Below are 18,223 nucleotides of genomic sequence, written 5' to 3'. Positions count from 1 at the left end.
ATCTTTTTTTTTTTTTTTTTTTTTTACACCTACAGAGCCTGGTCTTCCTAGGTGGTCTCCCATCCAAGTACTACACAGGCATGACCCTGCTTAGCCTCCAAGATCAGACAGGCTCAGGTTTGTTCAGGGTAACATGGCCATAAACACCCTGCTGATTCTTAAAACAGCCATGAATATTAGCACTACCCCATGAATGCAGGAACTATAGCAATGAGGATTAAGTCAGGTGGGAAGAGTGACATAAGTTTCCTTTAGTTCTACTTTATCTTTATTCCAAAAGTATTCTCTGGATTATGCTAGGACATATCTGACATAGCTGACAGTAAACTTAGACACAGAGAGTTCCCTCTTTCATTCAGTAAATATGTATTAAACGTCGACTGGGTACCAGTCACTTTGCCAGGTGTTTGAGATACCAGGTAGATCTCAACGAGTTTCATGGCCGTCCTTCTCTCTCTAACATGGAGTACGGTCCAGATCCTTGTTACTCAAAGTATTTTCCACAGACTAGCACCACTGATATTACCTGAGAGATTTTTAGAAATGTAGAATTTCAGGCTCCAACCCAGAACTACTAAATAAGAATCTGCATTTTCACAAGGTCCTCAGGTGAACTGGGTGTTCTAAATGATTGCAAGTATCCAGTATATTCAAGGAACAAGATTGACCAATGCAGAAGAGACTAGAACAACTTTACTGCCCAAGTATATTTATAAAAATATGAACATACTCTCAAGAGCTACCCAACTTGGCATAAGTGTATAGCAACCCTGGGAATAAAGTTTCTGGAGCATCTTTGTCAGTTTGGATGTGATTATTACCCTTTTTATGTTTGTCAAACATTATGGTCCCCTTAAATAGCAAGAAAGAGATTTCAATTCCTCTCTAGGAACTGTGAACACTGAAATGGTGAGTGGGTGGAACATCAAAAAAGCAATATCATTTAGTCACAAACGGTAACAATTATGTTATTGCTGAGTGTCACAATGTGCTTTCCTTTCAAATACAGTAAGAATTACTTGTTTCATTTTAATATCAGGCCAAGAAAGAAAACACAAGCACTTTTTACAAAGCATGAAACTCACTGTGATCACATATCAGTATGGACGTTGATCAACAAACTACGGGCCAATCTGGTCTAAAGAAGAAGACGTGACCTAATGTTCAGGAAACATCCCTACATAATTATATTACACTTTATTTAGAATAAAATTCTAGACTATTATTACTGGATACCACAGAGGCTCTTGAAGCCTTAACTTTTAAAAATCATCTAGCTATAGTTGCATACATAACTGAGCAACCCTTGGTCTTAGGCTATCTGAGTAATGCTCTGCCTTTGGAAGGATTTACTATGTGGGATTAACCGCGGTATATGAATCCAAGTTAAGCACACCAGAAAAAAAAAAAAAAAAGTCAACTTGGGCCTAAGCCACATTAGGAGGAAAAACAAAAAACCAAAAATCAAAAACTCGTCTTCTTGGTCCTTATCGAACTATAAAAAGACGATGACCTAAATTAGAAGGTGATGGGGACATGCTGTTTTTTGGTAGTGGTGCTTCTATGTTTGTCTGTTTGTTCAGATGGTATCTAATTCTTGTAGCAAAATGTATAAGCACAGAATCAGGCTGAACTAGTTCACATTAAAAGTAATTAGGGTGCTTTGATGTTTCTTTTCATGGTCTCATTTTCCTACTTCTGACTCATTCTTCATGAAACCCATGCCCTGGAATCATCCTTCCTGTCGTGCTGCCTCTGTGCACATTACTAATGACCCACAGACAGAAGATGAGTCTCTAGAGGTTCTGGCTGGATACTATGTGACCTTTGAGGTTTTGGTCTCCCTGTACAAATTTCTTGTTGTTAATGAACTCAAGTCTAACAAAAAGAGCTAGAGATAAAACAATCCAGCTGACCCTTAGAGAGTCACAAACCTGAATGCAAATCCTGGTTCAGGCTTTACATATTTGGGCAAGATACTATACCTCTCTACAACAGGCCCATGCTCAAGAGCATGTTAAGAAAATTACAAGCGATATATAATGATTGCAAAGTACCTATTATGGAACCTCTCCCTGAAGAATAAAGGTCTGCCATTATTATCATAAGTCTATTTGCCAGTTCTCCGAAGTCCACATGTAGAAGACAGTAGCTTCTATTTTTAGTCTGTCCTATTTAACTTGGTGAGCATGTTCTTAACCTTGCTAATCTTATAACCTGAGATTGTTATGAGAATTAAATGTGTGACATGTAAACCTTCCAGGATAACAGTTAACACACAGTAGATGTTCTATAAAAATTACTTTCCTTCCTGTTTCTTGTAGTAGCATATATCTATTACTTTTTTGTGAATCTGCTCAGTTTCTTTTCCTTTTGAGAACTACATCTCCCCAACTCCCTGTGTTGTTAATAGAGTTTTGATGTGTGACTCTGCCCTCTGGCAGGTTCCATGGATCTTCTGGATATAATGGTTGATTCAGGAATGAACTTACGACACAATCAGGTCAGTAAGAGTTCTTTACAGAAACTGATATAAGTAATAGGGGCCTTTCCTTTTTTGAGTGTATGTCTTTCCTTTTCTAAGATTAGGAATAATAAAGAAAATGCAGGCCTGTGGCTAGTTGTGGCCTTCTTTGATTCCATGTATTAAGAGTCTGCAAAAAAGATTGGACCCTTATAATATCATTTGAATAGCTAGATACATCTATATCTGAATCACCTACTTCCAGAATACAATAGCAGAGTTTCAGTCATTTGTAGCCCAAAGACTATAATACACAAGTGATAGTATGAAAGGTAAAACCAAAATACAATCAGATATACTATTCTATAAATCTAAAGAGAGAGAACTCAAAAACAGGTAATACCACCATAGCAGAGGCAAGAAATCTCCAGAAAGCACAGGAGCCTATGATGGGTTTTAGAGATGAATAAGAATAAGATGATAATAGATAAGATGACATTCTTTCCAGCCAGAATTAATAATACACACGAAGTTAAGAGAACTCAGCATGGTATCCAACACATAATATTTAATAATATGAGTTGAAAGAATAAGAGAACGAGTATGGAGTATGTGTCAAGGAGGAGTAAGAAGACAAGGCTAATTAAAAAGTATAGATCACTTTTAGTTGCAGAGGAGTTGGAAATGAAAGAAAAGGGAGGCTGAATGATAATGGCTCTTCAGAATCAAGTTTGAACTTTGTACTTAGGTCTGACTGAGAGCCATTTATAACTGGCAAAAAAAAAAAAGGGGCGGGGGGAGAGAGATAAGATGGCCTTTGGGAAGTTAATAATATAAACAGAAGCCAAAACAGAAGTTGAGACAACAGAGCTGATGGATCGTCAGTCTAGTGGTAAAGGAATTCTCAGATATGGTTGAACATCAAGGATGAAAAAACAATGGAAGAATCACCAAAAGAAAGAAGGGTGAAAAATAATGGAAATCATGAAGTCACAGAAAATAAGAAAGTAAAATTTCAAGTAGGAAGAGAAGTCAAAGAAAGGTCTGGAGAGACTAAAGACTGAGAAAAAAATTAGGACATCATTAGTGACATGAAGGCAGTTTCAGTGGAGTTATCATAATTGGAAATTGAACCCCAATGTTTTAAATACCACAGAGTGAGGTGACTGCTGAGTCTTTCAAGAATCAGTACAGCACAGGACAAGAACCAACCCAAACAGACACCACCTGGAACACTGGAACCAGATCTAAGAAGTCCCCACAGGGCCAGTAGCCAAATTTGGGGATCCCAGTAGAAATACTGTAGTGGTATGTGGGGCGGAACCTGGGGTTTGGGGTAATCACAGAAGTACTACAATTTTTTAACAACCAGTGGAGAAGTACCTGTGCCCCTCGGCCAAATAACCACCCTATTCTTTACTTAACATTGAGAGCTTTCCACATCCCCAAAGCATAGAAGGGGACACCAGCTAATCCAAAATAATTTCCATGTGCCTGTGATACACATTAATACAGAGGCTCCCCAGTGCCAGTCTGTGGACTAGGTATATTAGAATCATCTATGGAGTGAGTAAAAGCTATTGATGACTTGGCCTCACCCAAAAATATTCCATCTCAGAAGGTGAGTAGGATGACACAAAAATATGTACTTGTAAGTTCCTCAGGGGGGGAGCACATCAATTTTTTTTATACGTATGTTGTTTTCCCTGTTTATGTTTAAAATATAAATATAGTTGCATTATCTGAATACACATAAAGGAATAGCATGGGACAGAAACAAACAATATTTCTCCATTCCAGTATTAAAAATGCAGTTAACGACAAAAGCTAATGTGTATTGATTACTTCTGCAAGCACTATGCTAGAAAAAAATGTCATTTAATCTTTACCCTAACTCTATGAACTACCCATTTTAAAATCTGGAAATCTACAGAAGATAAATAACTTGCCTAATATTTTCCCTTTGTTGAAATAACTCTCTAGGCCCAAGATGGAGCTCCATCTGCCCAGGGTATTATGTCAGCAAACTAAAATTGGCATGTCCCTGTAAATGCTCCACTTGACCAGAAATGTGCTATGTATCCAGTCAGCCAATCCCCAGGTACCAAGCCAACTCTGGGCTCTATACTTATTTCCCCAAACAAGGTTGAGTATGTGCCCCCAGCCAGTAAGATATCTTCTATTTTTTTCATCCTCGTTCATTATTCTTTATCCTATAAAAGCTTCCTGCCTTTAACCCCATTTTGCAGTTCCCCAAATGGAAACCATCTGCTCCATAAAGTGTTAAATAAAATTTGTTTATATCACCTAAATTGTCTTTTTAAATCATTTTTTAACACCTTTAATAATCTGGAATAGTTCCCTCCACAAAGCCTTCTCTCGAATAGGGGAGAGGAGGTCACATACTGGGACCTTGCTGTCCCCAAGCCAACCTCAGGAGAGACTGACTTCAGAGAAGGTGGGAACTTAGAAGCTGGGATATCTTGATCCTTTCTTCCACATAGTACTTTTAGCCTTTAAAGGTCACAGAGCAAAGTTGAAAGAAAATAGTGAAAAGGTTGGGGAGAAAGAAAGAGGAGGAAGAAATTTCAGAAACTGCTTCCAAATTAGAGAGCAGTCCTCAGTGTGTGCATCCATGCCCTCCCCTAGGTTGGCACCGACATCATCCTTTACGAATATTTGAATACAAAGAGGGTTTGCATTCCCAGAGGGTCAGGAAAATACTACTTTGCGATTTAAAGGACTCATGAAAAGATGGATATCCGACCACTCTATTCTCTTCCAATTCTCTTTAGGAAAAGATTAGGTGACAAAGCTCACCCTTCTGGCCTTCTAGCAACCTGAACTTGCTCTTCTCATTCCTTTTAACCCACCACCCCAACACTCCCAACAGCCCTGGTTTGGGGCCTCATTCTTAGGATTTCTAAAGCATACCGCAAATCTTTCTACGTTCAACCAGTTTGTCTCATGGAAAAAGCAACAGGCAGAGGAGGAATTCAGGCCACCCCAAGTCACCAGTGCGGCCTGATGGATGTGGAAACTGGACCATGCCTTAGGGATGAGACATGTGACAGCCAGCCCACTGTCATTACTGAAACTTGAAAGGGTAAGTTCACATGAGGCCTGTGGTTGACTTCTCAGCCCTGCTGGTGGGGGCGCACGCCAATAAGGAAATTGCAATCCCTAAATAAACAATAGGCTGGGAACCTGAGCACCAACAAGGGAGAGGGCAGAGGCTGCTGGCCTGAGCAGGGTTGGCCGAGATGAAGCAAACAGCAAAGATTTGTCGTGTCAATTCAGACACCCCTGGCAGGCCCTTTGAGAATCCAAATTGCCAGTCACAAAACCTCCAGACTTGGTAGAATTTTGAAAGCAGGACACTTAGTTCAATCCCTTCATTTGCCAAATGAAAATAGTGAGAGTCAGAGGGGACAAGTGACTTGCCAAAGGCCCAACAACCAGAAAGCTTAGTCCCCCAGGTCATTTATTATACCACAGACCTACTGGGAGTTGCTATTTTTTTCCCACTGGTCGGTCTCTCCTTTCAAAGATGCTTTCAAAGTCTTTCCACAAGCAAGCTATGTATGTATTCAGAGCTAAGACTCTGCCTGAAGTGAGCTTGTTAAATTCCTTCTCTCTGGCGGTCTCTGCTCAAATGTACCACCTCTTTTTTACAGGTAAAACTCAATTTCCAGACTGAAAAGGATAGGATGAAGAAGTGAAGGAATCCTTGAGCATCAGCTTTGTGCCAGGATCTTCCCATGCCTTAATCGATTCTGATCCCCACCACAACCCTATGCAGGCTGCTACTGTGGTCCCATTTCACAGATGGGAAAGCTGGGGCTCAGAGAAGCAGTAAGCAGCAGACCCAATTCTCAGTTTTCATAATGTAACTTTCTTCCCTTTAGAGCTTTATCAGTTTAGTAAAAAAGAAAATAAGAATCGAAAAAAAAATTGTATACTTTCAAGCTTTTTGAAAGATGATCTTTCTTTTAAAAAAACTTGTCGTTTTTCCTAAATAATAATTCCTGATCATTCCTATGTAATAAATGCATATTATTGAAAATATAAAAATGGGGGAGCCCCTTTGTAATTTCCCCATCCATAATTAGTCTCAACGCTTGGTACATTTTTTCCCATTCATAAATAGAACCTCTTTACCGATTAAAAATATTAAGTCTCTAATGACTAGAAATCTTAGATATATATCTCTTAGTTAATAATTTTATAGTTCTCTTATTGTTTAATTTTTAAGTAATCAAACTTATTGATTCTTTTGTAATATCTTCATTTTTTAATAGCTTTATTGATGTATAACACACATACCATAAAATTCACCCTTTTAAAGTGTGCAATTCAGTGGTTAGAGTAACCATCACTAGTAATTCCAGAATATTTTCATCGCCCAAAACCCCTATATCCATTAGCAGTCACTCTTTTTTCTCTCCTCCCCCTAGCTCCTGGCAACCACTAATCTACTTTACATATCAATGGATATGCCTATATTTCATATAAATGGATTATGTAATATGTGGCCTTTAGCAACTGGCTTCTTTCACTTAGCATAATGTTTTCAAGGCTCATCCATGTTGTAGCGTTTATCAGTACTTCATTTCTTTTTATTGCCAAGTAATATTTCGTTTTATGTCTATGCCATACTTTATTTATTCACACAAGATAACGGACATTTGGGTTGTTTCAGCTTTTTGGTTATTGTTAATAATGATGTTATGAGTATTTGTGTGCAGGATTTTGTATGCACATATGTTTTCAATTAAGTTGGTTATACACCTAGGAATAAAATTGCTGGGTCATATGGTAACTCTATGTTTAACATTTTGAGGAATAGTCAAATAGTTTTCCAAAATGAACTGAACCAAGTTACATTCCCACCATCAATATATGAGGTTTGTTTCCACATCTTCCCCAACGCTTGTCTTTTTTATTTCAGCCACGTTAGTGGGGGATAAATTGTATCTAACTGTGGTTTTGATTTGCATTTCCCAAATGACAAATCATGTTGGACATATTGTCATGTCTTTATTGGCCATTTGTATGTTTTCTTTGGAGAAATATCTATTCAAATACTTTGCCCAATTTTTAATAGGATTATTTGTCTTTTTATGTTGAGTTGTTCTTCCTTTATTTTATTTTTATTTTTTTAAGTGGGAAAGTAGATTCTATTTTTTTCTTCCGATTTTTTAAAATTCTTTAATGTCACCACATATTTGACCCCTTTGATCCCATCTAGTCTATTGTCCATGTCTATGAGCCTCTGTTTGTTGGTCTTGTTCATTTATTGCTTTTGGGTTTATTTTTAAATTAACTTTTAAATTAAAGTATACTATATATAAGAAAGTACCCAAATCATAGGTTTTCAGCATGATGAATTATGACAAAGTGAATGCACCTGAGCACATGCAAAACAGATCATGAAATAGAATGTTACTTGTACTCTACAAGCTTCCCTCATGGCCCCTCCACACCCTCCCTCCTCCTCCAGACTAACCACTATTCAGACATCTCACAGCACTGATTACTTTTGCCTGTTTTTGGAACACATATAAACAGAATCATACTGTATGTGCTCTTTTGTATCTGGTTGCTTTCAACACTGTTTTGGGGGTATTCAATTATGTTATTACATAACACAATTACGTAACATAATAGCTTGGTCCTTCTCATTGCCATATAGCATTTCATTGTTTATTTATCCACTCCACTGTTAATAGCTAGCTCATTTGTTTCAAGCTTTTGGTTATTCCACATTTAATCATGTTTTGTATCTTCTATTTAAATTATATCTTATGCAACCATTGTTAGTTTTGCTCCTAAATATTTTGGGTTTTTTAATACAATTGTAAATAACATCGTTTTCTAATTTTTGTTTTATAATTATTACTGGTATGTAAAAAAAAATTTACAACAAAATACTGACCAGCTATCTGGCTAAGTTCATTTCTTAATCTAACAGTTAATATATGGATTCACTGAGACTTTTTGCACACACAATTATTGTGACTGTGAATAAAAGTGGTTTTATTTCTTCCTTTCTAATTCTTACACCTAGGATGTCTAGAACATTGTTGAACAGAAGTGACAGTAATTGGCATTCTTGTCTTGTTCCTTAGATCACAGGGAATGCTTTCAACGCTTAATCATGATATTTGCTGTAGCTTTTTTGTAGCTATCTCTTATTAGATTAAGACTATTCTCTCCTTGTAATCTGAGTTGCTAAAAGGTTTTTTGGGGAAGAAGGGCATGTTGCATTCACCAAGTGCTTTCTCTGCATTTATAGAAATTATATTAATTTTTCTCCTTTATCCTGTTAATGTGGTAAATAACATTGATTTGATATCCAAATGTTAGTTCTTGCACTCCTGGAATAAGCACAACTTGTTCAAGTGATTTAATTGTCATTGCATTCAGTTCACTAGGATGTTTTGCATCAGGGTTTCAGAGAGGTTGCTTGTAATCCTCCTTCCCTGTAATGGCTTTGTTGGGTATTGATGTCGAGGTTACATGGTCTTCATAAAATAAGATGGGAAGGGTTCTCGCTTTCTTTTTATTCTCTAGAATAGTTTCTGTGTGATTGACAAAACCTTTTTCTTCACATGTTTAGCAAATTCATTAAAGAAGCCATCTGGGCGTGCAGTTGTTTGTTTTTTTTTAAATAATATTTTATTTTTTCAATTACAGTGACATATAATGTTATATTGGTTTCAGGTGTACAACACAGTGATTAGGCATCTATATAACTTTTGAAGTGATCATTCCAATAAATTTAGCACCCATTTGACACCATACATAGTTATTATAATATTAGTGATAGTACTTATGCTATACTTTACATCCCCATGACTATTCTGTAACTATCAAATTGTAATTTTTTAAAAAATATATTGGGGTAACATTGGTTAATACAATAATTTTCAGGTGTACATTATCACTTGACATCTGTATATTCTATTGTGTGTTTACCATCTAAAGTCCAGTTTCCTTCAGCTACCATATATATGATCTCCTTTACCCACTTAACCCTCCCCTTATTCCCTCTATATTTGACTCTCTTTACCCCATATACCTCCCGCTCCTCCCCCAAGCTCTAACCTCTGGTAACCACTAGTCCATTGTCCATGTCCATGTGTCTCTGTTTGTTTATCCTATTTATTTGTTGCGTTTAGGTTTATATCCTACATATAAGTGATATCATCTGATTTTCTACTTTTTCATTCTGGTTTATTTCACTTAGCATGATTATCTCGAGGTCCATCCATGTTGTTGCAAATGGCAGTATTTCATCTCTTCTTGTGGCTAATAATCCATTGTATATATGTACCACAGCTTCTTTAGCCAATCATCTATCATAGGACACTTCAGTTTCTTCCATGTCCTGGCCACCGTGAATAATGCTGCTATGAACATCAGTGTGCAAATATCTTTTCAAGTCTTTAGGGTAAACACCCAGTAGAGGGATTGCTGGATCATAGAAAAGATCAATTCTTAGTTTTTTTAGGAACCTCCATATAGTTTTCTATAGTGGCTATACCAATTTCCAGTTCCACCAGCAGTGTATGAGGGTTCCTTTTCCGCTGCATCTTCTCCAACATTTGTTATTACTTGTCCTGTTGATTATAGCTATTCTAACAGGTGCGAGATGTTGAGCATCTTTTCACGTATTTCTTGGCCATTTGTATGTCCTTTAGGGAGAAGTGTCTGTTCAGGTTCTCTGTACGTTTTTTGATGAATCGTTTGTTTTTTTTATTGTTATTGAATCCCATGAGTTCTTTGTATATTTTGGATATTAGGCCCTTATTGGAGGCATTGCTAGTAAATGTATTTTCCCATTCTGATGATTGTCTCTTCACCTTGTGAGTGGTCTCTTTTGCTGAGCAGAAGCTTTTTAATTTGATGTACTCCCATTCATTTATTTTTGCTTTTACTTCTCTTGTCTTGGAGGTGAACTTCATAAAAATCCTCCTTAAGTCCAAGGTCCTTGAGTTCAGTTCTTATGTTTTCTTCTACGCATTTTATTGTTTCAGGTCTTATATTCAAGTCCTTAACCCATTTTGAGTTAATTTTGGTGTGTGGTGGTAGAAAACAGTCTAGTTTCATTATTTTGTAGGTGGCCTTCCAATTTTCCTAGCACCATTTATTGAAGAGGCTTTTCTTTCTCCACTGTTATGTTTTTGACTTTTTCGTTGAAAATTATTTGCCCATATACATATAGGTTTATTTCTGAACTCTCGATTCTATTCCATTGGTCCATGTGTCCGTTTTGCTGCCAATATCATGCTGGTTTCATTACAGTTGCTTTGTAGTATAATTTGTAGTATAATTTCATTACAGTTGCTTTGTAGTATAATTTGATGCCTCAAGCCTCGTTCTTTTTTCTCAGGATGGCTTTGGCAATTCAGGGTTTTGTGTGCTTACATACAAATCTCATGATTTTTTGTTCCATTTCTTTAGAAAATGCTGATGGGATTTTGATGGGGATTACATTAAATCTGTATAATGCTTTAGGTAATAAAGTTATTTTAACTATACTGATTCTTCCAATCCGGAATATGGAAAATCCTTCGATTTCTTTGTATCTTATTCAATTTCTTTTAATAGGGTCTTGTAGTTTTCATTATATAGATCCTTCACATGTTTCATTAAATTAATTCCTAGGTATTTTATTCTTTTTGTTGCAATTGCAAAATGAATTGTTTTTTATACTTCTTTTTCTGACACCTCACTATTAGAGTATAGGAACGCTATGGATTTTTGAACATTGATTTTTGTATCCAGAGACTTTATTGTATCTGCTTATTGTTTCCAGTAGTGTTCTTGTGGAGTCTTTAGGGTTTTCTATATAGAGAATCATGTCATCTGCAAATAGTGACGGTTTGATTTCTTTGTTTCCCATTTAAATGCCTTTTATATCTTTCTCTTGTCTGGTTACACTCGCTAGGACCTCCACGGTTATATTGAATGACAGTGGTAATAGTGGACAGCCTTGACTTGTTCCTGATCTTAGAAGGAAGGTTTTTAGTTTCTCACCATTAAGTATAATGTTGGCTGAGGATTTGTCATATATGGCCTTTATTATGTTAAGGTACTTTCCTTCTATATTGATTTTGTTAAGTGTTTTGATCATAAATGGATGTTGTATCTTGTCAAAGGTGTTATTTATCTGCATCTATTGAGATAATCATATGATCTCATTTTTTAATTTGTTTATTTGGTGTATCACATTAATCGATTTGCATATGTTGAATCATCCCTTTACCCCTGGGAGGAAGTCCACTTGACTGTGGTGTATAATCTTTTTAATATATGCTGTATTCATTTCGCTAGTATCTTATTTAGGATTTTTATATCTGTGTTCATGAGAGATATTGGTCTGTAGTTTTCTTTTTTTGTTATCTTTACCAGGTTTTAGTATCAGAGTAATATTGGTCTCATAAAATGAGTTGGGAAGTACTGCCTCCTCTTCGATTTTTTGAAAGAGTTTGAGAAAAATTGGTATTAAATCTTCTTTGAATGTTTGGTAGAATTTACCGGTGAAGCCATCTGGCCCTGGACTTTTTACTTTTTGGTGGTAAGTTTTTGATGATTGTTTCAATTGTCATACTGCTAATCAGTCTATTTAGATTTTCCAGATCTTCTTGATTCAGTCTAGGAAGATTGTATTTTTCTAAGTACTAGTCCATTTCTTCTAGGTTATTAAATTTGGTGTTATATACACTTTTTCATAGTACTCTTCACATGATCCTTTGTATTTCTGCGATGCCAGTCATAATTTCTCCTCTTTTATCCCTGATTTTGTTTATTTGTGTCCTTTCTCTTTTGTCTTTAGTGAGTTTAGCCAGGGGTTTGTCAATTTTATTAACCTTTTCAAAGGTTAATAAAGTTCTTGGTTGCATTTATTTTTTCTATTGTTTTTGTTTTGTTTTCCATTTCATTTATTTCTGCTCTAATTTTGATTATTTCTTTCTGTGGACTTTAGGCCCCATTTGTTCTTCTTTTTCTAGTTTTTTAAGATGAAACATTAGGTTGTTTTTTTGGGCTCATTCTTGTTCTTGGCAGTAGGCCTGTAATGATAAGAACTTTCCTCTTATGACTACTTTTGCCTGTCTCAAAAGTTTTGATATGTTGTACTATCATTATCATTCATTTATATGTATCTCTTGACCTTGCTTTTAATTTCTTCTCTGACCCAGTTATTCTTCAGTAGCATGTTGTTTAATCTCCATGTGTTTGTGGTTCTTTCTGCTTTCTGTTTGCAGTTGATCTCTAGTTTCAAAGCTTTATGATCAGAGAATACGGATGGTATGATTTCAGCCCTCTTATATTTGTTGAGGCTACCTCTGTGTCCCAGTATGTGGTCAATTCTTGAGAATGTTCCCTGTGCACTAGAGAAGAATGTGTAAGCAGCCGTTTGGGGATGGAAGGCTCTGTATATGTCAATTATGTCCGGTTGGTCTAATGTGTGTTAAAGGATGTTATTTCCTTATTGATTTTCTGTTTGAATGATCTGTCCATATCTGACAGTGGGGTATTTAGGTCCCCTACTATGTTAGTGTTTTGGTCTGTTTCTCCCTTTAGTTCTGTTAGTAATTGCTTTACATATTTTGGGGCTCCCCTATTGGGAGCATAGATATTAATAAATGTTAACTCTTCTTGGTGCATGATTCTCTTTATCATTATGAAGTGTCCCTCATTATCTCTTTTTTTATCTTTTTGATTTTGAAGTCTATTTCATCTGATACTAGTACTGCTACTCCTGCTTTTCTCTGAATGCCATTTGTTTAAAATATCATTTTCCACCCTTTCACTTTGAGTCTGCATGTCTTTGGATCTGAGATGTGTTTCCTTGAGACAGCATATGGTTGAGTTTTGTTTTTTGATCCAATCTGCAACTCTGTGCCTTTTTATTGGTGATTTCAGTCCATTTACATTTACGGTGATTATTGAAATGTGAGGTCTTCTTATAGCCATTTTATCTTTTGCTTTCTGTCAGCTTGGTGTTTCCATTGCTTCCTTTTCCTTCTGTTTTCTTTATTTTGTTTGGATTTTATGGGTTTTCCCTCTGATTCTTCTTGTTCTATGTTATATACTTGAGTTCTGAATCTTTGGTGTGTAGTTACCATTATGAATATGAAAAGGATAGTTATATACATCAGTCATCTATTTTCTTCTGCGTGCCTTATCTGGATTCCCCTTTGTGAATTTGGATCTTTGAATCCTCCTCTTTTCCATCATTGTTATCTTAATTTGTCCCTATGTATGCTGAATGCTCATTACCCATTGCTATAAGAATTCTCATTATTATTTAAGCGTATAATCTTAGTAAGGATTGCATTCCTCTGTTTCTATTTGTCTGATAGTCATTTTACTCCTAATTATTAATTTTTTTTTTTTTTGGTCATTTTGTTTTAGGTGAGCTAATCCCTTTCAGTATGGCTGGGTAATATTCCACTGTATATAAGTACTACCTCTTCTTTATCCATTTATCCACTGATGAACACCCATATCTTATTTCTCCACATCTTGGCTACTGTAAATAATGCTGCAATAAACATATGGATTCATACATCCCTTCAAAGTAGTGTTTAAGGTTTCTTCAGAGAAATACCACAAATTAGGATTACTGGGTCCTTTGTCTCTTACTGAAGGCTTTGTTTTGTTGTTTTTTTGTTGTTTTGTTCTGGTTTGGTTTGGGGGTTGTTTTCACTTTATTTTTTTATTTATTAAATTTATTGGGGTAACATTGGTTAATAAAATCATACAGGTTTCAAGTATAACTCAATAATGCATCATCTGTATACTGCATAGTGTGTTCACCACCCAAAGTTAAATTACCTTCCGTCACCATATATTTTACCCCCTTTACCTTTATCTATCTCCCCCTATCCCCACCTTCCCTCTGGTGAAAATTATACTTGTCCATGTCCATGAGTCTCTGTCGTGTTCATTTGTGGCTTTCAGTTTTATATCCCACATGTGAGTGACATTACATGGTTCTCAAGTTTTTCTATTTCCCTTAGCATAATTTCAAGATCTACCCATATTGTCACAAATGGCAGTATTTCATCTAATGGATAAGTAATATTCTATTGTGTATACACACACACACACACATATGTTTATATACATATATATGTATGTATACATATCACATCTTCTTAATCCATCTATCAAAGGTCACTGGTTGTTTCCCTGTCTTGGCCACTATGTACAGTTTTTGTTTGTTTCTTTGGTTTGCTTTTGAATTTTCAGGGTTTTTGTGCTGGTGGTGGTGCTAATGATTATAAGATTTTAAATTACAGAATCAGTTTTTTAATATATACAACTACTCTTCACATGTAGTTTTGACAAGTTGTGTTTCTATTTCTTCACATGTAGTTTTGACAAGTTGTGTTTTAATTAATTTATCTAAGATTTCACCGTTATTAACATAATACTGTTAATAAAATCCTCCCACATTTTTAATGTCAATAAGATTGAGGGCAGTGACCCCTTTCATTCCTGACATTGGTTATTTGTCCTGTCCCTATTTTTCTTGATGATTCTAATCAGGATTTACTATTTTAATCTCTTAAAAGAATTGGCACTTAGTTTTGTCGTTCCCCTCTAGATATATGTTTAGTTTTTATTTAATTAATTTTGGCTTTTATCTTTATTATTTCTTTCCTCTGACTCTCTTATGGTTTCATTTGATCTTCCATTGCTTTTTAATCTTAAATGTTTTCTCTCAATCAAACTGAATTATTTGCTCTCCCCCAGACACTCCTCATACTTTCCATCCTCCTTGCTTTGCTCATATGGTTCCCTGTGTTAATAAACCATCCCTCTTTCCTTTATCAAAATCATGCCAATCTTTCGAAACCCTCCTCAAGGGCTACCTCCTCCAAGAAGCATTCCCTGATGCTCTCTCATTTGATATCCTCTGAGCCCCTGCAGCCCATTTAGCCATTCTTAGGTCATTATTTTGATCCTGGTTTATGTACATCTTTCCATTATCTCCTTAAAGATTGAGCACTTAGTTTTTCTTAAAGGTCCACCATGGTGCTGTGCACAAAATAGATGCTCAATAAACACTGGTGTTTGTGATTTGACTTCAGGAGTAAATTCACACAAAATAAATCTGTTTATTGCAAAAATTATTGACTGGCAACTCAAACATTTAGAATTAAACATGTCATAAGACGGGTTTGTGCAAAAAAGAAAAGAATCTCATTTTTAAAAAATCTTTCTGGTTTCTAAATGACAACTATATATCATCCAGAGCTAACATTTAACTTGACATTTTGCTTTTTCTGGCTATCATTTAAAACCCACATTTTTCCCCTTATTTAAGGAAAATAGTTAAATGGGACAACGTTATTTTTTTAAATTGAAAGATGAGAAGATGAAGAAATTTCTCTAGAAAAAAAGCTAAAGGATATGGTATCATAAATGAATAATGCACATCAAAAACACAGAGCTTTGCAAGTTTGAATGAGTTTTGCTCCATGCTATTATAAAGACTTTAGGGCAAGACTAAAAAGTCAGGGGGGAAAAACAGCAAAAGTTGGCTGTAGGGTACATATTTGGAGCTCTATATTTGGAGGGCTGATGACACATACACGTAAAAAGAATGAATCTTGCCTTAGAGCACAAAATACAACACCACGCCTTTTCAAAAATACCAAATAGACCTCTCCACTTCTCATGACCTACCTCAACCTGTTCTATGATGCAAACCTCAGTACATAATTTCCAAAGTAAGCACTGAAAGGAAAACCAGTTGAATCTATGGGCCATCTTTAGCAAAAGCAGACTCTGGAGGATTAGAGAGTGTAAACACTTTGAAGGAGAAATCTGTGTTCAAATTTCAGCTGCCAACTGACGAGCTGTAGGATCTTGAGAAGGTCGCTTATTCTCTCTCAACCATGGCTTTCTCACCTGCGAAATGGGGCTAATTATGCCTATTACAGGTTTTTATGTCAAGTGCCCTGTGTCTCACTCCCCATGTGTGGTTAGTGGTGTTCAAGCTGTGGGCTGTCACTGGTGGTGCAGGTGGTATCATTGTTGTTATTGTGGTTATTCTTTTTAATAGCCACAAAAGCAGCCAGGGTATATTTTAAGGCCTAAAAGCCATCATAATGGCTTGACTAGAAAAAAATAGGCTTGAAACAAATTTCTATGTATATATCATCCTGGAAGAAGAAATAATTCTAAGTAGAGTACGGTGTCTAGACTCATCCAAGTGAGAGTTCAAAAGATGGATAAAATAAACCAAGAGCCAAATTAAACATTTCAGCCATTTCATGATGTCCTTGATTAGATTTTAGGACTCAAATTAAGTTTCTACTAAGAACTAGGATTCATTCAATGGCCTAGGTTTGGATTCAAAATCTCCCCTGCCTTATCAATGTTCCAGCATACCCTTCCATGCTTGTTAGAACTGAACTGGCTAAATTTGACCAAACACCAAGATATCTTTTAAGGGAAACAACCCAAATGCAAGTCAGCTCAATCACATGAAGAAGAGTAGTCACCTGCCTGAGCCCAAAGACAAGAACTGGTTCTCAGTTTTAATAGCAAAAACCAATCTCACCACTAGAGGTTAGCGCTTGAACGCAAAGTCATACTCTTTCATCAATAGCACAACTATAAGTAAGCAATTTAGTCAAGCTCAATCTTGAATCACTTACTACTCAGTTTCCATAGAAAAGTCTGATGGGGACAATGTTATTCAAGAACCACTCATGACGCACAAGGATCCTGGCTGGTCATGTGTCTAGAAAGCTAAACACCCACAATCCTCACTTCGGTTGCCACAGAGATTTTTGTCATATGGTGGCATTATTCCCCTAGCTTCTTAATCCACTCTAGTTAACAAGTTCACCAGATCAGGTATATTTTCTGCAACTTTTACTAAAAACTGACATCACTCATATATGTCCAATTTAATAAACTTTATTAATCGAGTTTTTTTTCCTGAAAAATGAGTGCCATTTAATTCATCAAGCAGTCTACAGCCATGCTACACTGAACGAGTCTGATCCCATCTGATCTTGGAAGCTAAGCAGGGTTGGGCCTGGTTAGTACTTGGATGGGAGACTACCTAGGAAGACCAGGTGCTGTAAAAAATAATAATAATAATAATAAAATGACAAGGTCCTTGCAATCTGTGAGATCAACCAAGGGTTGTCTTGCCAAAATAATAATAATAATAATAGAAAATAAAAAAATAAAAAATAATTCATTAAGCAAATGAAAAATAGGGAACTCCATGCATTTTTCTTTTCAGCCTGAACTGATAGGTTTGGTGTGAAGTTTTATGCTTTATTTCAGTAATTATCATAATTCTAGAGTTGGCTGGTCTTTTCAAATTTTTTATAACACAACTTGCTTCCTGTTCCTTCCTTCTGTGATTGTTGGAGCTACTGCAGCCATCTTGCTCAGACAGGCAGAAAGAGGTCGTCTCAAAATAGAGCTCACACAAAGGAAGTCAAAATAAAAGATGAAATGAGAGAAAATGGGATTTTCTGAGCCCCTAGATCAAGCTGTGCTTGAAGCAATACTCTTGTTTATTTTTCCACTTACATGAGCCAATACATTTCTTTCGGCTTAAGCCATTTTGAATTAGATTTTCATTCATTTAGAAGTTCTGAATAACAAAAACAAATTGAGATTATCTGACAAGTACTGTTATTACTGTAATTCATTTTCCTTAAAAAAAAAAAAAACTAGATACAGCTTTACAAATGAACCCACAAAAGT

At 35.9% G+C, this 18,223-nt stretch overlaps 1 protein-coding gene and 1 pseudogene across 25 annotated transcripts in view; one reads left to right on the top strand and one right to left on the bottom strand.

Annotated features, from left to right (window-relative positions):
* Positions 1-18,223, bottom strand: part of ERC2 (ELKS/RAB6-interacting/CAST family member 2) — an 895,762-nt gene that overhangs the window by 603,796 nt on the left and 273,743 nt on the right. The window lies entirely within an intron of this gene.
* On the top strand, positions 17,471-17,589 carry LOC118602582 (annotated as a pseudogene).

The sequence above is a fragment of the Rousettus aegyptiacus genome, unplaced genomic scaffold, assembly GCF_014176215.1.
Source record: "Rousettus aegyptiacus isolate mRouAeg1 unplaced genomic scaffold, mRouAeg1.p scaffold_m13_p_4, whole genome shotgun sequence".
Taxonomy (NCBI): domain Eukaryota; kingdom Metazoa; phylum Chordata; class Mammalia; order Chiroptera; family Pteropodidae; genus Rousettus; species Rousettus aegyptiacus.
This window is presented reverse-complemented; position numbering and strand designations above follow the sequence as displayed.